Source organism: Lytechinus pictus, chromosome 3 (genome assembly GCF_037042905.1).
Source record: "Lytechinus pictus isolate F3 Inbred chromosome 3, Lp3.0, whole genome shotgun sequence".
In the NCBI taxonomy this organism is placed as follows: domain Eukaryota; kingdom Metazoa; phylum Echinodermata; class Echinoidea; order Temnopleuroida; family Toxopneustidae; genus Lytechinus; species Lytechinus pictus.
The window spans coordinates 71,654,072-71,678,246 of NC_087247.1; positions in this window are offsets into that span (position 1 = coordinate 71,654,072).

Consider the following 24,175-nt stretch of genomic DNA (forward strand, 5'->3'; position numbering starts at 1 on the left):
AAAAAACGTGATAACAGTTTAGTGAACGGAATTAGAAAAGGAAAAGTTGTGTATAATAAAATGTAACTAAACAGGAAGAAAGAAAGAAAGAAAATAAGAAAGAAAGAAAAAAAAGAAAGGAAGGAAGGAAGAAAGAAATACGAATAGCCATTTTCTTTCCCTTTCACAAGCATCCTTACACGCCTCCCGTCCTGCTCGCCTAGCCTTCCATACACTGAGGAAGTAATAAAGAGAGAAACGAAATATATGAGAGAAAGGAAAAAATCTCTCATATACACACACACACACAAACCCAAATCACCGCAATTTGAAAGAAGTGGGGGTAGCCGGGCTGAACATGCATAACGTCATTGTCGTGATGGTCACTGCACGAAGCACGTTTGACCAAGGATTTGACATGTCCGCGGTATCTGATTCTTTGAAAGTGTGCATTACAGGGGCCTGCACGTCCAAGGCATCTTCCGTATTTACACACGCTTTCTACGAAATCGAAGGAAATATAGGAACAGAACAACCCTGATTTCAGTCTGCGCGGTCAACGTGCAGCAAAGCGGGACTTTGCCCGTATTGTTGACAATGTGATCAAGGTCGATCGTACGTTTCAAAGTAAATGTTGTGCACACGGCACGAATCTGGGCGGTGTTGTCTTGCACTGATCGGAAGTTATCGAATCATTTGGTCTCAAGGTGGCGCTCTTCATATTTCCTTCCTTCGATTAACCATACTTCCAAATAAAGCAGACAATTCGGGACTTCTCATCTATTTTATTTTTTTTGGAAAAACAAAACAGTACATTCTGGCCAATCCAGGCATTGTTAGGAATCAGAACTTGTATATCAATATTGCGGAAAGCAAAGCGCGAAATATATTTTAAAAAATTGAATTAAACCAATGTCACAATTTACCTTTAACAGTCAATTGCCTTGGCTTGACTTGCACAATCAGTCGCGAGTTGGAGCTGTTCACCTATTTCAGCTCAGTCACTCACTTTGAATATTGAATTTGAAAGTGTGTTTGTATCTCAAACTGGTTAAAATTCACAAATGATATTCATGAATACATATATTATTGATATGCCTACAGATTTGAATCTTACAACATTTAGTTATATTTTAAAAGGATCATGAATAACTATGAGTAGGTTAAATTTCGATGTAACGCGGAAAGTCCAATATGGGACTACACAGGCCACCGCGTTCCAGGGAAAATCGAGGCCGCTACGCACGGGCGCCTAAGAAGGCAGCGTACGGTGAAATTCACATGTTGGCGGCTTTATCTATCGTTAGTTTTTATTAAAAAACATATTTATTAGCAACATTATTTCAAAAGCCACCCAAATATTAACGATTGAAATGTATTCTTTTGAATCCTTCGAGCGATAATTCTAAATATCCCTTACTTTCCAAAAAAACGTCCTCCAGAGATACATATGTCAAATCTCACAATATTTCACTCTGAATTTGCTGTTCTTCACATGGCACTGCAGCCTCAGGATGAATTTAACACTTGTAATTGTAAATGACAAAAAGATCGGTATGATCATTTAGAATAATATATTTTTTGAAAGAATTCATAAAAAAGTTGCAGTTTTTTTATATGATTGACTAAAATATATCTATTTTGATTCAATTTTTTTCATGAGAAAAATGGGTCATTTAAAGCGATATTTTAATTTATTTTTTAACTAAGAACCATAACAAAATATATATGATATAAAAGAGGGTGAAAATCTCTTTTATAATCATGCATATTCATATTTTGTAAGGGAACGATGGTTGTGATTGGCTCAGATTTCATGAGACCAAAAAAGGATCCAGCAATCAGCGCGAAGTTTGACGAAATGGAAAATTAATGGCGGCGCCCATAAGATTTCCGGGTTGCACGTACGTGTGCACGAGGGATTGCGAGGGGAACGGTCGCACACAACGGAAGTGCAATGTTGTAAGCCGTTGCGATCGGTCTTGCAACAGTCTTATGGCCCATCATATTATCACACCCAGTCGCAAAACAGGTCTCTGTACATGTAGGTCGCTAGCACATGTGCAAGTGTTGTACGACCTCCAGTCGAGTAAATGCGACTACTTTAGTTGTGCCACCTCTCGCACCAAGTCGTGCAACGTTGAACAACACTCCCACGATGCTCGCCCGACCGATGGTACGACCCCGGATACGAGCTGATGCGAGTGAATCGGTCGTATTTGATCGCGTTCGGATTTTGAACATGTTCAAAGTTCAGATGTGACCAGTCACGACCACCTCGAGTTCGTGCGACCGTCTACAACGACTACGAGTGCTCGCAAGTCACCAAGAGATCGATCGTGCAACAGCAGGAAAAAACTGTTGCAGGCGGTCGTAAACTGGTTGGATGTCAATTGTGAAAGGGGCTGTACGTTCGCATACATGCGAATGCAACAGTAGTGGAATGTTGTAAGCCGTAATTTTGATCGGCCTTGCAACAGTCTTATATTATCGCAACCAGTCACAAGACTGGTCTCTGTAGGTATCTAGCGCATGTGCAAGTGTTGTACGACCTCCAGTCGACTTAATGCGACTATACGTAGTTGTGTCACCTCTCGCACCAAGTCGTACAACGTTTAACAACACTCACACGATGATCGCCCGACCGATGGTACGACCTGATGCGAGTAAATCAATCGTATTTGATCGCGTTTGGATTTTGAACATGTTCAAATTCAGATGCGACCAGTCACGACCACCTCCGACCACCTCAAATTCGTGCTACGTCTACAACCACTGCGAGTGCTCGCAAGACACCAAGAGATCGATCGTGCAACAACAAGAAAAAACTGTTGCAGGCGGTCGTAAACAGGTCGTACGTCAATTGTGAAAGGGGCTTTAGACGGGGGCCGGACAGCCCGACCCTGGGCAGCCCTGGGCATACATGTATGTATTGCCAATGCCATTTGGGGAAATGCATTTGTACGACAATCTATATATTACAATATCTGCGCTGGACGCTGGTCATTAGCCTTTAGATTTATTTGTTATAATGGTCGTACGACTGCATTTCCCAACATGGCAATACATGTGATGAAATGAGCTTTAAGAATTAAAATGTGAACTTTAAGAACCTACTCTTTTGGTATTTCAAACATCATTCTCCGCAGATGAAAACTCTTAGCTCATGCAAATGGTTATTGACCGATCTATTTTAATTTCTGGTCTAATGAACTGTTAAATTAACTGATTAAAGAGACCGTAGTTGCATGAAACGATGCCTTCTACATTCTAAAATTGGGAATATGAGGTACGGACACCGACGTAAGCCTTTTGATGGAAGATGCATGGAAGTGAGGAGAGGGGAAAATTTGCCCTAAAAAAGTTCAAGAAAAAACATAAAACGACAGAAGCAAAATAATGGAAAGCTGGTTGGGGAGGAGGTCATTTATTTATTTATTCTTTTATTTATTTATATATTTATACATATATATCTGTTTATTTATTATGACCTCAATTGAATGTAAATATTGTAATTTAAAACATTTTTTCTTAATAAACACAAATTTTTCCCTAAATTAAAGGAGAATGAAACCCTTGAAACCAGCTGAATCCATATCAAAGAGAAAAATCAAAGAAACATATTGTTGAAAGTTTGAGGAAGATTGAATGAATATTAAGAAAGTTATGAGCATTTGAAAATTGAGATCACTAATGCCATGTAGATCCTCCCGTTGGCAATGCAACCAAGATCTGTGATGTCACACACGTACAACTCCCTCATTACTTTAGTACTTATTTCACTTATATTCTCACTTTTATAGTCTATCACAAGGTGAGGTGTTCTCTTTATGAGAGGACAAGTACAGAGGTAAAGAGATGTTTTGGGGTACATTTTCAGTGTCCAAAAGGGGAGAGTTGTCCAGTTTTGGACACTGAAAATATACCCCAAAACATCTCTTTTTGCTCATTCTAATCATATGACAAACGATTCATCAATGATATAATGTTGTGAAACCTCTGTACTTGTCCTCTCATAAAGAGAACACCTCACCTTGTGATAGACTCTATAAAAGTGAGAATATAAGTGAAATACCGTAAGTACTAAAGTAATGAGGGAGTTGTACGTGTGTGACATCACAGATCTTGGTCGCATTGCCAATAGGAGGATCTACATGGCATTAGTGATCTCAATATTCAAATGCTCATAACTTTCTTATTATTCATTCAATCTTCCTCAAACTTTCAACAATATGTTTCTTTGATTTTTCTCTTTTATATAGATTCAGCTGGTTTCAAGGGTTTCATTCTCCTTTAAGGCTTTTGTTTAAAAAGACTTGATCAGTCGGGGACATCCCGATAGACCGCGGGTCCGATAGACCGCGGGTCCGTTAGACCGCGGGTCCGATAGACCGCGGGTCCGATAGTCCGCGGGTCCGATAGACCGCGGGTCCGATAGTCCGCAGTGTGTGTAAAATTATGATCAGATATATCAAATGTCATCGAGAGGTCCAAAGGTCAAATGATACGAGGCCATGGGGTTCTATCAGGTCGGATCCATGGGGGGGGGGAGGGCCGAGGGGGAACTGCCTCAGCCCCCCCCCCCCACCCCCAGCTCAAAAAAAAGAGGGGGGAAGAGGGGATAAGGGAGAAAATAAAAAAAGAAAGAGGAAGATGGGAAAAGAAGAGAATAGAAAAGAGAGTACGAAGGAGAAAGGAAGAGAAGAAAAAAGAGAAGAAAAAGGGGAAAGGAAAGACAAAGAAAATGGGAGAAGAAAAGGGGAAAGAAGAGAAAAAAAAGAGAGGAGGGAAAAGGAAGAGAAGAAAAGAAAGGAGAATGGAAAAGGAGGAAAAAGAGGAAGGAAGAGAAGAATATTTAAATAGAGGAAGATGGGAAGAATGATAAGAAAAAAGAGAGAGAGGAAGAGGGGAAAAGAAGAGAAGAGAAGAAAGCAAGAGAGAGGGGAAGGGGGGGGGGGAGAAGAAAAAAAAGATTAAAAGAAAAAAAGGGGGAAAGGAAAGAAAAAGAAAAAGGGAAAAGTAAAGGGAGACAGAGAAAAAAAGAGGAAGAGGGGAAAAGAAAGAAAAGAAAAGAACGGAGTAAGGAAAAGGAGGAAAAGAAGAAGAAAAAAAGAGGAAGGAAGATAATAATATTAAAAGAGAGAGGAAGATGGGAAAAGAGAAGAAAAAAAGAGAGAGTAAGGGGGGAGGAAGAGAAGAAAAACGAGAAAAGAGAGAGGAAAAGAGGGAAAGAAAAGACAGAAAAAAGAGAAGAAAAGGGGGAAAGAAAAGATGGGGGAAAAAGAGAAGAAAAGGGGGAAAGGAAGACAAGAAATGAGTGAAGAAAAGGGGAAAATAAAGAGAAGAAAAAGAGAGAGAGAGGAGGAAAAGAAGAGAAGAAGAAAAGGGGAGAGGAAGAGGGGGAAAGAAAGAGAGAAAGAAAGAGAAAGGAAGGAAGGGGAATGAGGATAAGAGAAAGAAAAAAAGAAAGAAAAGGAGATGGGAAACGGAAAAGGGAGATGTTGACCTGCACGTCGATTTGATTGCGCCAAAATGACTTTCGAACTATGGGGCGCCGAACTGATGTTTGAACTGGAGGGGGGCGCCAAATTGATATTCGAACTAGGGGAGTGCTAATTTGAATTTTGACCATATGGCGACAAATACATGTTTCAGAGAGGGGGAGGGAGGGCAAAGTTATATTTCACATGGGGGCGCCAAGTTTATGTTCAACCGAGGGCGACAAATTGACCTTGAACTTAGGGGGCTTAATGCAAATTCATTTTCGACCGGGGGCGCAACATTGCTCGTATTGCCTGTTTATAGTGAAATATATGTCCTGCCCAAAAAACTTAAATTAATGCGGCTGAATTAAAATATCCCGTTTTTACGATAACAGACAAAACCAATGTTTTCGAGTTTTAAGTCTGTTTAGCGAGATAGATACCCTGTTCAGGGTCACAAAAAGGGTTATTATCAAATTCAGCTCGCGCTACGCGCTCGAAATATTTGATTAATGAGGTATGCATCCTCTGCATCAATCCCACATGGAAGTGTTAATGTTTTTCAAGTCAACATACATTGGCCGATCCAGGGGGCAAAGATTCCCCCCCCCCCCCATGGTGGCGCAAAAAAGGGGTAAGAAACAGAAAAAAAGAGAAAAAGGACAAGCAATTAGAATAGGAATTATACCTTAGTCTTTCTTAAGTCAGTATATAAAAAAAATGAGCTCGCGCTTCGCGCTGGCATCAATAAATTGTTTAGTTATATACGCATTCCGACCTTACAGTTTTTTATGCGAACGAGAAGCACAAGCTGAAAATATTTGATATTCTAACCCGACAACTGAAAATGTATTTTTCATTTCATCAAGTTTTCAGCTAGCGCTTCGCGGTCGCATTCATTTCTTAATAGATATGCATCGTGTTCATCATAACAACCACTAACATAGGCGGATCCAGGCGGCCCGAGGGCAACCTCCCCCCTATTGACAGAGCAAATAAATTGGGAAAAACGGGGAAAGAAAAAAAGGGGGGAAGAAAGGAGAAAAAAAGAAGACGAAACATAACAGGAGGAAGACGAGTGAATAAAATAAGGTCAGGAGAAGACTTGGAAAACAATTTTTGAAAATATTTAATGTCACTATATTAAAGGTTCGCTCGCGCATCGCGCTCGCATTGCCTGTTCGATGAAATACATATCTTGCTCAATATGCTGATATATAGTTTAAAATAAGTTAATATCAACATAATTCAGCTCGGACATCGATCTTTCATTATTTTGTTTTATTTACCAATTTATGTTTTTAAGTGCTCTGGAAAATGTCCGTTTTATGGTTTGAATCAACATTTACAACATTTTGTGCGCTCGCACTATTTGCCAAGTAGGCCTACCTATTGTCTTTTTGTATTTCATATAAGATTCTCTAAATATACCTTTTCAGGTGTCTCGATTGTAAAACAATAATAATAAAGGCCTATGAGCTAGCGCTGTGCGCTCGCATTTTGATTGATGAGTTATGTATACCTATATATTAATTCTATAACAAACTACTTAAATCCCCCCATTAAAAAAATCCGGATCGCGATTTGCGCTCGCATTATTTGCTAAAAATATATCAACCAATGAATCCTATTCATGATGACAAAAATACTTAAAATATCCAGTTTTCAGGCCTCATGCACTGTCAACAAATTTCACACACTAGGCTTAACAGATGAATAAATATTAAATAAAATTTGTATGAATTCATAATAACTAAATTGTCCCTTTTTCAGAAATAAATATCGACAAGTTTTAGGAAAAGAAATAGAAGACAGTCATCATTCTTATATGATGACAAAATGTACTTAGACCTAAAATGTCTCGATCCTAGGTCAAAATAATAGTAAAATATCAGCTCGCGCTTCGCGCTCGCATTATTTATATAGTGCTATCAAATTTCACTATATACACAGTGCTGTAAACAGTGCTTAAATTGACCCTTATCGGAATTTCAAATATTATTTTCAGCTCGGGCTCTGCGCTCGCATTATTGATTTTTATGATGAAAAATGAAATGTATTCAGATTGCCAGGATTCTGTCGAACTCTAAAACACGCGCACGCATGTTTTTTGAGATACAAAGCTTGATCTTATTCAAAATGTGCTAAAATTATCCAGTTTCGGATCAGAATATCAAAAATGTTCTGCTCGCGCTTTGCGCTCGCATTATTATTGTAGGAAGATACAAAAAATTACCCATGCTTTTTCATGATTGACAAACATGAATCGAATGTCCCAGTGGGGGATTTGAAATCTCATCTTTTTAGGTTGGAATATCAAAAATGTTCAGCTCGCGCTTCGCGCTCGCATTGTTTAATCGTTGAAATATGTATCGTCTTAATGGCTAACTACAAAACATCCTTAACAAGTCCCTTTTCGACCAGGCCAGAACGAATATTTAACATTTCTGCTCGCGCTTCGCGCTCGTGGTAATTATCTAGTTACATACGCGTCCTGTTCAGGTTCACAAACATTGCCCAAAATGTTCAATTTTCAGAAAAAATAGAGAGAAATGGAAATGGATTAGGATGAAATATGATATTATTTTCCAAATATTATGTCAAAATCTATCACAACCTTGTATTTTTGTAATAAAAATGTCGGCATATTTGCTTGCTCGCTTCACTCACTGGCAACTTCTTATTAATTTTATGCGATACACCATATCGAGCCCCCTCGAAATTGTTGGCTCATTACGGCACTGGGACAACCCCTTCAAAGAAAAAAAAATCAACTTTGAGCGGCCGATCGGGGAAAATATGGGTGAAAAAATGGCCCCTCCCCCTATTGGCGGAAGCTGGGTCCGCCCCTGACTTAGGCTTTCAGGATATAATACATGAAAAATCTATTTTAAAAATCAGATCGCGCTTTGCGTTCTCATTATTTATTTAGGCCATGTGAGATACCTCAATGTGTTTTTAAGAATGAAATCTCAGATTTTCTTTAACGTCTAATCCCCTCCCACTTCATTTATTTTTTTAACTCGGTGCCGTCGCCACCCCCCCCCCCCCCCCCCCCCCCGTGCACCCATGCTGAATAAATACGCCACTGATGAGGAGAATTAGTCGATTGCTTCGAGATTGCATTATTCCCAAGAGGTTACAATTAATATTATTGAAGGGTATTCTAAATCAACAGTACAGAAACTACAGCTCCCGTTCACACAATATTCTAGTAGGGCCTACTCTGGTTAGAAGTTACACCAAATTGAACCCCCCCCCCTCCATCGCTCGCGCTTCGCGCTCCCATTGATATCACATTATATATTGATGGATTTTTTTTTATAGAACACATGAAAAAGTGGTCTTTTTTTTAATGTGATTTTAAGTTAGCCTGGCCAGGAGGGAGTGGGCGCCATTTTTCGAAAAGTACACATGGGCGCCAAAAATCAGGTCAAATTCCCCCCTCCCTCACCACGAAATCCTGGATCCGCGCCTGGGTTCTATAACAATAACCCAATTAGGGCAATCACCCCCTGACAACTACTTCAAGGAAAATATTATCCCCATATTTTTACCGCCGGGGACTGCTACCCCCCCCCCGGAAATTTACTCTCCAGACAATTACCCCGGATAATTACCCCTAGTACGGAGCCTTGAAAATGCCATCAACGTGAAGACATGGCGTGGTACTTTATCTTGCCATGTCTTAATTAATCATTGGTGGCGGAAGGCAAAAAAATTTAGGGGGTCCACCTGAAATTTTGGGATGGACACAGGTAAAAATTTTGACAAGCAAATCAACCAAAATTTATAGGAGGGACCACCAACATTTCTTGACAAGAAAAAAAAGTTTATCAACCAAAATTAGGGGGGGGACAAAAAGATTTTAGGGGGGCCACCTCAATTTAGGGGGGGGACGTAGAAAACAAATTGACAAGCAAACAAAAAGGTTCTCAACTAAAAATCTAGGGGGGACCTAATAATAAGCTTATTTAGTCGACAAGGCAAGATAAAGTATCTCGCCATGTCGTCAAGTCGATGGCATTTTAGAGGCTCCGTATGGCGTCTAGAGGGTAAATTTCCGGGGGGGGGGGGTAACAGTCCCTGCACGATAAAAATATGGGGATAATATTTTCCTTGAAGTAGATGTCAGCGGGCGATTGTCCTTTGGGTCATCGTTATAGAACCCCATGGACTCGTATCATTGGCCTTTTGACCTCTTGATGACATTGGATCTCACTATATCCTGATCATAATTTTGCACACACCGCGGACTATCGGACCCGCGGTCTATCGGACCCGCGGTCTATCGGACCCGCGGTCTATCGGACCCGCGGTCTATCGGACCCGCGGACTATCGGACCCGCGGTCTATCGGACCCGCGGTCTATCGGGCTGTAACCGATCAGTCAGCTCACTGACCAGCAGCGTATATAGCTAGGATTTTGTCAGCAGAGGAGCACAGGGGCGGGGCTTGGTATTTTGCAGGGGGTACCAAAATAGATTCATGTATCAAGTATTTATTATTAAGTACATATTAGCTTTATTCTCACAAGCACGATTAAGTATCTGACAAGGCCTATTTGAATAATGCAAGCGCGAAGCGCAAGCAGTTTTTGTATATGCCATGAAATTCGGAGCTGAAAGTTAGAAAGTTACACAATTCGTAAGTGTAATCATGAACATGATTCGAATCTAATTGTAATGTTAAAATTTCAGAATTTTTTCATATTTTGACATGACAACGGAGCATTTAATACATATTTTTTTATTTTATAATATATAGGGTATTGATGCGAGCGCGAAACGCAATCTGATTTTTATATTCCAATCCGTAAACTGGACATTTTGATGATGTTTTGAAATAAAGAATGTTATGTATCTGTTTTTAAAAAGCCAGTATAAGCCGAGCTGGCTTTTTTTTTAAAATTAGAAACGAAACATTCTAAGGCGCGATAGCTCAATCGGTAGTGAGGGGGTTTGGGATTCCGGGGGCCTGGGTTCGATTCCCACTTGGTGCGCTAGTGCCAAGTAAGGCATTTAAATGCCTTACTAGTAATGGTAGTAAGGCATTTTAATCCTCATTATAGGTCCCTCGGAGTGTACCTTAAGCCATCGGTCCTCTGGTTGATTGCTTATAGAGCATTCACGCTTTCTTAGCAAATGAGGTAAAATAAAAATCGTCAAATCATGAACAACAATGCGAGCGCGAAGCGTGAGCTCAAAATTTCGAATTAAACGAATGATTTTAAACATGTTTTTAATGTAGAAAAAGATGAATATCTTACTAAACAAAAACGTTAGCGCAAAAGCGCGAGCTTAAATTGGGAGAGACTAAGAGCTAAAAATTGGACATACAGTATGCACATTTATTTAATAATGGACTGGATGCGTATTTAACTAAACAATATGAGCGCGAACGGCGAGCTAAATTTTGTTAATTTTCTAAGAAGTTGACACTTCAAGCATGTTTTTTAAAAATAGATAGCAAGTTGTTTATCTCATTTATTAATGCCAACGCGAAGCTCGAGTCGAAAATTTATTCGGCATCTTTTTGTAATCCCGTATAGGGTGCCTATCTCGCTAAACCAAAATAAAATATACACTCGAATCGCGAGCAGAATACTTTGGGTATATTATCTTGAAAATGGGATACTTTCAGCTCCATGTAACCCTTTCGGACACTACACATGACCTTAGGCACCGGGGAGGGGGGGGGGGGCAGAGACAGTTGCGGCCAGACATTTTGTAACTCGTTATAAGTATGTACTTATTCATTGAATTATGTTTATAATGTACGGCATCTTCAATTTTACATTCAAAATGCCCCCCCCCCCATCCCCGATAAATTTTGCATGTCCCCTTTCGGAAAATATATCTTCCATCTTACTTGAAAATTATTTTAATATTTGTGACATTAGAAACGATCGATATTCAATATATGAACCAATTTAAATTGAAGAATTTAAGTTGTAAAAAAACTTAGAACTATTGATAATATTCACAAACTTTTATTTTGAGTAGATCACGATTTTTAATGTCATATTGCCATATATATGTGTGTGTAATATTCCAAATTGAAATTGAAATTTAGTAGACTTATAATTTGAAACTCTAAATAAAAATAATTCCATATCAAAGATAATAAAAAAATGATGATAATCCGTCAAAATATCAAAATGCGTGATTTTCGACAGTCTATTAGATTTTACGCTAAAAATGATACTTTCACGCAAGTGCACTTGGCACCCGCCCGTACGTTATTCCTTAGTATTTCCGCAAGAATTTTAGCTGGGATGCAAAGAATTGACAAATTGTGATATCCAATCAAAAACTCGCTTTAGTATGTACTTATACATGTAATTAAAAACTCGCTTTAGTATGTACTTATACATGTATTATGTACATAATGTACGATATTTTCAATTTTTCTTTCAGAATGCGCACCTGGTAAATGCACATTGTCTCCTTTCGGTTAACATAAAATGAGATATCTTCCATCTTACTTGAAAATTCTTTTAATATTTGTGGCATTAGGACATTTACTATACATTCGATGGATAAACGCATTTAAATCGAAGAATTTAAGTTGCGTAAAAAAACTTCAAACTATTGATAGTTTTCACAAACTTTTATTTTGAGGAAATCGCGGTTGTATGTTTCACTGTGCCATATGTGTGTGTGTAATATTCAAATTTGAAACGCATATTTATGAAACTTATAATTTGTAACACTGAATAAAAATAATTGCATATTGAAGATAATCAAAAGTATTATGATAATCTGTCAAAATATCAAAATGCGTGATTTTCTACATTCTTTCAGATTTTACGCTAAAAATGACACTTTCACGCAAAATTGCGCTTGGCATCCGGCCGTACGCTATTCCTGGGTATTTTTGCAAGACAGTTATCTGGGATGCCAAACATTAGCAAGCATTAACAAATTTTGCCGTCCAAAGTATAAAAAAATTGTTTTGGCCGGTCTACTAAAATATGATATCATAAATGAATTCCTTGTCATAGAAAACTATGAAATAGCTGTATTATTCATGTTTTCGGGCATTCCTTAAAATATAAAATGACAAAGGAATATATATTTATATGTAATTATATTGTTAATTATGTTAATTAGCGCAGTATACTGATTACGCTAATTACATTTGTTAAACAGGGAAAATAATGTCACAAAAGAATTTTTTTATCATAGAAAACCATGGGATAGCTTTAATTGTTTATGTTTTCAGGCTTTCTCAATATAAAATGACAAAGGAATATATATATATATTGCACATATTATGTTAATTACCGCATTATGCTAATTACGAAAATTACATTGGTAAAAAGGTAAAATAATGTCATAAATGAATTCCTAGTCATAGGAAATCATAGGATAGCTGTACTATTCATGTTTTCGGGCATTCTTGATATAAAATGACAAAGAAAGACATATTTATATGTAAAATATTGCTCATAGGTTAATTAGCGCATTATGCTAATTACGCTAAATAAAACAATAACACTTGTTAAACGGGAAAAATAATTTCACAAAAGAATTCCTCATAGAATAATACCATAGGATAGATGTATTATTTATGTTTTCAGGCTGTTGTAGTACTTTGACAAATAAATCTAGTGCATTATGTTAATTATGCTAATTACAGGACTGCATTGGTTAAAATGGAAAAACAATGTCACAAATGAATTCCTCGCCATTGAAAACCATAGGATACACTGTAGCTGTATTGTTCATTTTTTCGGGCATTCTCGATATGAAATGACAAAGAAATATGTACTTTTATATATATTACACATATATGTTAATTAGTGCATTATGCTAATTATGCTAATTACAGCGATTACATTGGTTTAAATTGAAAAAATAATGTCATAAATGAATTCCTCGCTATAGAAAACCTTGAAAGGGTTAAATTGTCTACGTATTGGGCATGTTCTGGATAGACATCCACAAATACATATACATGTATACAGTGTATTACACTTACGCTAATTAGCTCATTATGCTAATAAGGCTGATTACGATAATTGCATAACTTAAATATTCAAAATATTGTTATGCATGGATTCATCGTCACAGAACCTCTTAGAAAAATGATATTATTTATATTTATGTTTTTAGTCTTTCTGGTTTAGAGAAGTACATGTAGCATATTACATTTTGTACATATGCTCATTAGATGATTATGCTAATTAGGCTAATTAAAAAAAATGCTCAAGGTTGCCAAGGTGGCAACCAAGCTGAATTTACTTCAATACCCATCTAGAACACAAATCAACAAAAAAACCTTGTACTTAACAACTTTTCCAGGTCTTGTACATGGCCTATGAGACCATCTACTGGACTACTACGTCATTAAGAAAGAAGTTATGACAGGTTCGGAGGTGTCATAAATATTTAGTGAGGTTGTTGTACCCGATCTTGGTAAAGAGGGCTTCGTGAAACGGTTAGCGGACAAGTAGCTCACTATCTCAGATTTAGTCAAGAAGTTAGACTTATGACGGTGTTGAGAAACGGGCCCGAGGAGTTTTTTAACATTTTTAATTTTTTTTAAATTTTTCCTCGACCTCGTACACAGACGGCTCGCTATCGTGCAGCCACCATAAGGGGGTTTACCGTTTACATTAATAACAATGCAAAATCCCCCCGACGGGGCTCATTGATTTTTGTCTTTTATTTCATAAAAAATATATAACAAGAACTAACTTAGTAGTACCGTACTACTACTACGTCTACGTGGTACTAGTATGGTTGAAACTAGGGCCTTCCCAAATTTGAAAAAAATATATATACCGGTATATTTTTGGCTGATCCAAAGGTTCGATAATCCTATGCATCAAATTATAATAAAGAAAACAAAAATCAGGTTTAATTTTTCCTAAAATGCCTTTTATGTTTTTCAAAATTTGCATTGCATATTCAAGTTCTCAAAATTATTGGGGGCATGTATAAATTATGCTTGCCTCCACTCATATTTTAGGGGTGATCGTCCCCGTGCCTGCTCCACAATCGATCGAGGCCTGTAGCTGTCTCCTGTTATAATATAGGTTACACATCGTAATTCCGAAGGTTCGTAATTCCGAAACACGTAAATTGCCTATACCTCGATGTTCGTTAATCCGAAAACGAAAAAGGGTTTGTTAATCCGACCATTTGTGGCGTTATTCCGAAGGTTCGATTATCCGAAAACTAAATAAGGTTCGTTGTTCCGAAGGTTCGATAATCCGAAAACGAAATAAGGTTCGTTGTTCCGAAGGTTCGATAATCCGAAAACGAAATGAGGTTCGTTGTTCCGAAGGTTCGTTAATCCGAAAACGAAATAAGGTTTGTTCCGAAGGTTCGTTAATCCGAAAATGAAATAAGATTTGTTATTCCGAAGGTTCGTTAATCCGAAAATTAAATAAAGTTCTTTATATTTATTTCGAAGGTTCGTTAATCCAAAAAATGAAAACCGGGAAAGCATAGGAAGGGCAAGTGTGATGGTGGGGGGGGGGGGGGGGAGAAACACCGTTGCTGTTCAATTGTTACGAGGATGAGAAGGCAAGGGCGGCTGAACAAATTTTCGTTTAGGGGGCATAGCCAAAAATGACACTCAAACGTCAAAATGGGCACTTTGGTGATATTTTCACCATGAGATTATCATCTGCGTGAAGTCATTGTGTGTTTTATAATAATTAAGTAGAAAAAAAGCCTTTTAGAAGTGACTTCTGATTATGGAAAAAAGTATATTTAGGCTTTATTTTTCGCGAGAGAGTATAATGAGCGAGCGGTTTGGAAAAATATTCAAAGCTGAAGTCATTTACTGTTAAAATGGCATTTTTGCGAGGTGTTGCGAGCGTGCATCACAAGCTCAAACTTTAGGGTATTTCAATAAGAAATGAAAAAAAAAAAATTCCGAGCAGGTTTCTGCTATCATTAAAAAGATATCTAACAATGGACCCTATAGGGTCCGTGATCTAACTAAAGAATTAACACAACCGCAAAGCAAGAACTTAAATATACTGACCAGAAAAGGAACCTGTTAAGGACTGCATTTAGTGACCTCTTTAGGATACATATTTCACCAATCTAATAATGCGAGTGCGAAGCGCGAGCTGAAAAATTGTCATATTCCAGCCTGAAAATTAATCTAAAATGTATACTTTAAAAAGAGTATTTATTTTGAAAAAAGGAAATTTCCCATTTTGGAAAATTAGCATTTCCCTGTTATTTTTTTGGGGGTGCAAGTGCTCCCTGCCCCCCCCCCCCCTGGGCGGATCCAACTTTCGCCAATAGGGGGGGGGGGGCGAAATTTTTCTCACCCAGAATTTCCCCGATCGGTAGCTCAAAGTTGATTTTTGTTTGTTTGTTTCTTTGAAAGGGTAGTCCTAACAGTCAATAATAAGCTTTATTCTTATAAAATATGTAATAATATCATAAGCCCTTTTGAAATGCGAGCGCGAGCTATAACTATTTTTTTTAATATGATGGGCAATATGTTTGTGATCTTCAAAACAAGATGCCTATGTAACTAGATAACAACTGCGAGCAAGAAGCGCGAGCAGAAATTTTGAATATAAGCTCTGACCTGATCTAAAGGTGACATGTTAAGGAATTTTTGCAGTTAGCCATGAAGACGATACATGTTTCAACCAGGGGCGGCGGAACGAATTTACCTTTGGGGGGGGGGGGGCAAAGCCAAAAAAGGTGCACTTATATGCCAAAACGGGCATTTTGGTGCAAACTGATATTTTCACCATGAGATTATCATCTGTGTAAAGAAGTTGTGTTGTAGTAATTAAGTTGAGCAAAGTTTATTTAATTGATTTCTGATTGATAAGATATATATTTAGGATTTATATTTCGCGAGCAAGCTGTTTGGAATTTTTTCAAATCTGAAGTTGTAAAACTCGCTTGGTCAATTATGGACCTAATTACTGTTGAAAGGGCATCATTGTGAGATGTTGCAAGCGAATCACAAGCTCAAACTTTTGGAAATTTCATGTAGGCCTAATAAGACATAATAATAATAATACATGTATTGGTATTATTTACCAAGGGAAGCCACTTCAGTTCTGAAAACTGTTCTCCTAGCGGGCCATGCTTTTATTATTACCCCGGCTTTAGCTGGGCTGCCTAGGTGCACAAAGCAAGATATTTAATGAATTTCTTCCTACCGGGTACCCATTCACCTCACCTGGGTTGAGTGCAGCACAGTGTGGATAAATTTGTTGCTGAAGGAAATTACGCCATGGCTGGGATTCGAACCTACGACCCTCTGTTTCATTGTCAGAAGACTAATCAACTGGGCCACAACGCCCCACATAAAAAGTAAACAATCCAAGCATTTTTGTAATCATGAAAAAAGGATTAACATTGTTAACACTAGGCGTAATGATCAATAAAATTTTATTAACATTTATATTCTTTTTTATTACCATTTTTATGATGATCATCGTTTAGATTATGATCATCATTAGTATTATTTTCATTTTTGTTACCAGCAGAAGCTCTAATTAAAAATGACATCCCCTCCAATACAAATCCTATTATCTAGCGGTTACTCGCGCGCGACCAACACACTTAATCCCCAAATCTTAAACCATTTGCTTAAGCAGCAATTGCTCAGATAAAATCGAAATTAAGCATATGCTTGATCCGGGCACCTATTCTTAATGCAATACATGCTTTAGCCACAGCACACACATGTATCATCATTCGTTATTACTATTATTGCATAATATCCTGTTTTCTTGTAAGGACAACACCGTTCTTGTTACCAAAATGAATTAATTTCATTTTCGAAAATACGAACCTTATTTAATTTTCGGATTAACGAACCTTATTTCGTTTTCGGATTTACGAACCTTCTGAATTACGATCCTCATTTCGTTTTCGGACTTACCCTAACGAATCTTCGGAATTACGAACCCCATTTCCTTTTCGGACTAACAAACCTTCGGAATTATGAACCTCATTTCGTTTTTGGACTAACGAACCTTTGGAATTACGAACCTCATTTCGTTTTTGGACTAACGAACCTTCGGAATTACGAACCTTCGGAATATCCGAATTACGAATGTATGCGATAATATCGTACTCATGCTTTTTGAAATAATCCATTCTTAATTGTCACAATAACCCCTCCCCACGACTCTTTCTAGCTCTAACTTTTATTTAGCTGTATGCGCTTACAAAATGATGTCACAATGCAGGCTTCGTGTCACCGTTCGTGCACTCCCCTTTTCCTTGAAAATTTTGCGCGATTTTCTTTAACGGCGCATTTGATTGGATTAAATAGATGCAGAGTGGGAGGAGCTGAAGATAACACGGTTTTCAGAATACCGATTTGGAGGTATGTTAGGGGCGTGTTAAATCAGAGAGATAACACAATATTTAAAGGTCAAGTCTACCCCAGAAAAATGTTAGTTTGAATCAATAGAGAAAAATCCAACAAGCATAGCGCTGAAAATTTCATCCAAATCGGATGTAACATAAAGTTATGACATTTTGAAGTTTGGCTTATTTTCCACAAATTAGTTATTTGCACCATTCAGTGACATGTAAATGAGATAGTCGATGATGTCCCTCACTATTTCTTTTGTTTTTTATTGTTTGAATTATACAATATTTCAATTTTTGCAAATTTGACAATAATGACCAACTTGACTGAGCCACAAGATGTCAAAACAATGGTAATTCACATATCCAGGAAGGAATAAAATTCCTTTCACATGACAGTGAAGAGAAAATTAGAATATTTCACATTTCGTTTAATAAAATACAAAAGAAATAGTGAGTGGATGATGTCATCAGTCACCTCATTTGCATACCGACCAGGAATAACAATGCAAAATCCCCCCCCCCCCCCGACGGGGCTCATAGATTTTTTTCTTCATTTCATAAAAATATATAAAAAGAACTGGACCAAAATAAAGATTATTATTCCGTTTTGGCCTGAAAAGCACCAAAACGGGAAAAAATAAACTTATAAAAGGACAAAAAACAGTGACTTCCTTCGGCTGTCGCGCAACTCCACTTCCCTGGTTTATTAGAACTTAATACATAAACATATGGCCATAGAGTCCCTGTACAGATCGAGTTAGAACTTTGGTCTCTGTAATTGGTGAGTGGAGCCAGCGGAACAACCAATATAACAGAGACCAAAGCTTTTGGTCTACCCTGTCCCATGCTATTACCATGGTAATGCAGTTTCCAACACATTCATTTAGAAAATGAATCTTGCATGTCTTTACCCAGGGATGAATATTCATGCCAGCTTTTGATTAGTGATATATTCTCTTCAAGAATTCCAACACTCCTTACAGAAAGATTTCTTTTTCAATCGCAAATGTCATAACTTTTCATCTCTTGTTGTGGGTTTGCACTTTGATACATTACTCTTCATTATTAAATTTTATACATTAACAGTTCTGAAATACATATTTTTTGGTTTAATTGTCAAAGCATTTCAAAGCTGATTTGATAAAGGGAGATACAAATCCTTTTCATTGAGTTTACAGTCATTAAAATTACCCTGTTTAGGTGAGGATATATAAAAAAAATCAGCTCGCGCTTTGCGCTTGGATTACGCCAATGAGATACATCTGTAAATAGTCCTTAAAATTTCCCCTTTTCAGGAAAGTATATCAAAAATTTAAACTCACCTATCCTTCTTGCATTTATTGCTTGGTTAGATACGCATCGTGAGATTACTTCTCCCTAAAATGTCCCCACTGCCGGTCTCAATATCAATAATTGTCAGCTCACACTTTGCGCTTGCATTACTTGTTTAGATATGCATTATGTTAACGATTACAACAAAAATATTAGAATATTCATTCTTAAGATCTTAAGTTGATTTATTTACTGAGATACCTATCATCTCTTTCCTAAAAAGGGCCATTTTACATAATCCTTTTTCAGGTCTGAATATCAGTAATTTTCAGCTCGTGCTTAGCACTCGAATTAATTGTCTTCATTAATACACATTTTCATGATTAAAAAAAAGAATATTCCGTCTAATGTCTTAAATTTGAAAAATATTCACACTCGCACTGATATGTTTTGTTTTGACTGGTCGAGTGAAGAATATATATAATACACTTTAAAAGGGGCGTGATTTTAGCGCTTGCCCTTGGCGCCGTTGGTCCTAGATACGCCACTGACGACAATATGCATGAAAATCATCCGGGTCTGGAGACTTGGAAATATCTAACTGAAGCAACCTTTTTTAGAACCATATCCTCACTAATCTCCATGGTATCAAGCATCGAGGTGACCACACAGTCAGATGGAATAGGAGCATCTCCTACCGGTTCACACTTGAAAAATGATGTAACAATGCTTCAGCCTTCTCATGGTCATTTACAGTGAGAGTTGGCCCATGCTCAGAATCAGAGAAAAGCGGGGGTATTAACTTTCATCTTGGAACCAACATAATTCCAGAATTTCTTGGGATTAACCCGAGCTTCACATGCCACATTCCTCTCTTTTTGTTTCTGGATATTCCTTGTCAAAGCCCTAACTTTGTTGTAAGAGCTTATTATTTATAAAAAAACTTTATGTATATTGTTGTTAACCAAAGTTTGTTTGTTACTCAAGTAAAAGGTATTCCATAACAAGATCGGATGATTTAGAAATACAAATCATTGTACTATCACTGAGATTTTCCATGACTCGGCCTGTGGGGATAGGGAATGATACAGGCATGAGGAGCTTTTGCACTTCACTGAGTTGTGCATATAACTGTTTTGTAAAAATAGCGAAATATTTAAAGTACACACCCAAAGAATCAAAAGTATTTTATAATGACTTTTTGTGGTCATCATTGTAAAGGGGAAGTATTACTACTCAGATATATAACTTCACTTTTTAAAATAGTGATTAGAGTTTGCAGAAATCAGCTCTAAAAAATGACTTATTTTCATGGCATATTTCTGCCTTCGTCGGTCCTCCGGCGAGCTCCAGCTGAGTGACGTCACACCAAGAGCAGTAAGCAGCTGAGCCGACAGCAGCCCATTGAAGACGATCTTTCCAATCAGCGTTTTTTGCTCTTAGAATTGTTTATTCCTCTCAAGATTGGTCTTATTATATAGATAAAAGTTTGAATTTTCTGAACAGTAAAATGAAATGCACATTTAACATATTTTGGTAACCGATATTCAGCTTAGAAATTTTTCTTTTAAAGAAATATATGTGAATAAACAAAGCATATTTTCACTTAGAAATCACACTTGCGCCACATTGATATTATAATCAATATAAAGCATACACATTCTTCTTCACGACTGAACAAAAATTATGAAATTTCATTCCGTAGCAAAGTCAGGAACCACAAAAAACACGGCAATATCCATGGCGAAATGATTGGAATTGCAGTTGAATTGCCGAAGCATTATGAGGCAACAGCGGCGAACGGACTTTATTTCATATTAAAAACCCAGAGAAGAATGAGAAACGGTCGGTGGCCAAATCTGTAAGACGTTGTTTTGATGAGTGCGGGGACCCTGGTTCGAAACTCTGATTTTTTTTTGGTCCGGGGATTTAAAAAAAATTAAATTCCTTCCCTGCTCCTACCCAGCTCTTTTTTTCTCTTTTAATTTCATGTGAGATTCTATTCAGACCTGCATTTATTAAATCTTCTTAATTGCTGCTTTTGATTTTCAAGTTCTTGATTAGATTCTACACTTATTTGGGCAGGGATGGGAGGGGTAGAGGATGAGTTAAATGTCAAGTCCACATCAACTAAAAATTATTTGAATAGAGTAATTTCCCTTGTTTTTTTTTTAACTCAAAACAGTTATATACACAAAACAATGATATAAAAATTAGAGTTGATTATGTCACTCACATCACATTCATTAAAAAAAAAAAATTGGCATTTTATTTTTTATTATTTAAATTTGAATCAAAGTTTTTATGAAATTTTCTGCAATATTTTATTATTTTTCTTTAAATTCAAATAAATTTTTGGTTGGGTGGACTTCTCCTTTACTCTTCACATGGAATGCATAGCGATATTTATCCAGAAACAAAATTGTCTTAAAATATGCAAACCAGTAATTGGACACATGTGGTGGTTTCAGACCGCCTCGAAGTTCGCCAGTTCCAGGTATTCTCTGATCGGGAAATTTACCCCGATCAGAAAATACCAGGTATTTTGGTAATGTGAAAGCAAACTACGCGTAATTTCCCCGAAAGAAAATACCCGCTAAATAGTAGGTACTTGGCGAAATTACGAGAACTTTCGCGGGGATTTTTCCAAGGTCGCAGGTATTTTGGCAATGTGAAAGCAATTTACGGGAACTTTTAGCCCAGCGTGTCGTTGGGCGCGGGCGCTGTGGGTGGCTGCTGGGCTAGTGGTTTTGAATCTCGCGCCTTGCCTGCTTATTAGACCATACTGCGCATGCTCCTAACTTCAGGAATTTATCCCAAAGGATATGTTTCGGGGCGGTGTGAATGCAGGAATAATTAATGGGTATTTTTTAGCCTACAAATGTTCTCGTAATTTAACGGGGATTCTTGTGATCGAGGCGGTTTGAAACCACCTATGTTCACTTTCCTTTCATCCAGGCCACTTCCTCACATCCACCAGGCTTACAGTCTTATAACAAACGTGATGAACCATCACACAACTGCACACAACATTCACAGTGCTTCACAATAAATATTTCACTTTTGTTCATACATGCAATGAATATTGTGGAAAACAAATAAAAGGCGTACCCATATTCAAATACCGTTTAAAAGGACAAATATATTATACCTTTCGAGAAAAAAATTGTGACGATATTTACACGACACTTGACTTTCAGCAATCAGCACGTTAGATAACTGATACAGAGTTGCTAGCAGAATATAACTATGGGGCATTGCAAGAAACTTATGTTCAAAGCGTAAGTCTCAAATTCAAATTCAAGCGTAATAAGGTAGAGTTGCACGTGCAATTCAACTACATGTTTGTGTTTAATCAAAGGACTTACCCCTGATTTGGGACGTGTGATTGAGTAGAAAATTTCTCACAAAATGCCCTAGTTACATTAAAATTGTTCTTTCGTTTTAAATTGTGTGTTCTTATTTTTGACAAGCTGTATTCCTGTCCAAGTCAATGTTACAGTCCTCTCCAAAACTGCTCTTAAATTGTTGTTTCCAAGATCAATAAAGATAAATTTCCTGTTGTATCATTATCAGTCCAAAACTTGCAAACCGTAGCTCCAGGAAAACAGAGTGAAGAAAAAAAAATGGCTACATGTCCAAATCAGTTAAAGGGCATGATGGAATCTCCCAGCTAGATTGAAGTAGTAAGCAGAGACCAGAGTCAGCAAGTGTGTAGATCTGTATGTAGAAGAGAGAGAAAAAAAGAGAAATATTCTAAAGAATCAAATCAAAGTATGAATTTTATTATGTTGATGATCATGAAGGACTACAAGAAATACTGTCTGCAACAGCCACAATATTTTTGAACAAACTGGTTAATAAATGTACTACAGGCTACGGTAGGAAGTATGTACACTAGTAGGAAGCCTACCAGACATTTTTAGTTTGACTTTAATCAGTTTATATTCTAGTTTTGGTGCACAGATTATCATCATCATCTGATACAGGAATAAGACAGTGCAGTGGCATGTAATTCCCGGTCGACGACAAATAATAGTAGGTTTAGACTGGGAAAAGTTCCACTCAGAGCACCAGTGCTCTACCTCAAGTGATGTTCGTGTAGGCTCCATTCCACTACCGCTACACTACATGTACGCTACCCGGGTAGGTGTAGCGGTAGTGAAGTGGAGCCTACACAAACATCACTTGAGCCGTGCTCTCTGGGTCATTACAAAGAGTGCATTTATCTTCACTGTTGAAAGAAACACCAGACTCTAATTTCGGTCAGGAATCAGGGTAACCACTGCTGAAATTTTGTCTGGCTTCATGACATCCTAATTCCGAGTAGAATAAAAAAATAGCTTAATTAAACATTCCTCTGAAACAGCAGATTTTTCAGTCTAACCAAGCCAAGCCATTGCCTGGCCAGTTTATTTAGAAATCTGAATGAAGAAAAAATCTGCCGCAAGAACATAAAAAAGACTTTATGTAGTCATTGATGGTAGTACAGCATGAAATAATGCATGATTCTAAAATTATATTAGATCTGTATCTGTCATCTGACCTGAATGCATCGTCAGTCAGACGCCAGAACAAGTACAATTTCCAAACATGCTTACCTTGACTTTAAGGTATGACGCCTTTTGTGGATGGATCAAACAGCGTAACGTGCAGCATCAGCCCCCTGCAGTGCCCCAGCGGCAAGCAGTGAATGGCCCGCTACAGCTTGGAGTTTTTCAATAAACACTGACTCACTCACTGACTGACTGGAGAGGAGCAACACAACGACGACTGTCCAGTGGACAAAATCGGTCTTTACAGTTCACAATTCAATAAAAACGTGCAAAGTAACACAGTTCTGGTTCACTTTTGGTCTGAAGTTGTCAAAAACAGAAATCGGATATCACATTACATGAAGAAAACAGTAAATTCGGAAGATATTGAACAGGTCAGTATAAAGGTGATTCAGTGTATTATGCACAGAGAGATGATGAGCTCGTCGATTGTATAACGTCATTATTCTCGACTGTTTTCGGCTGCGTGATTGTCGGTCTGGGGGGCTGAGAAGGGTCTCTAATAATTTCATTTCTTGCATTTCCACGACATCTATAAGACTTTTTAGTGACATATTTGTGT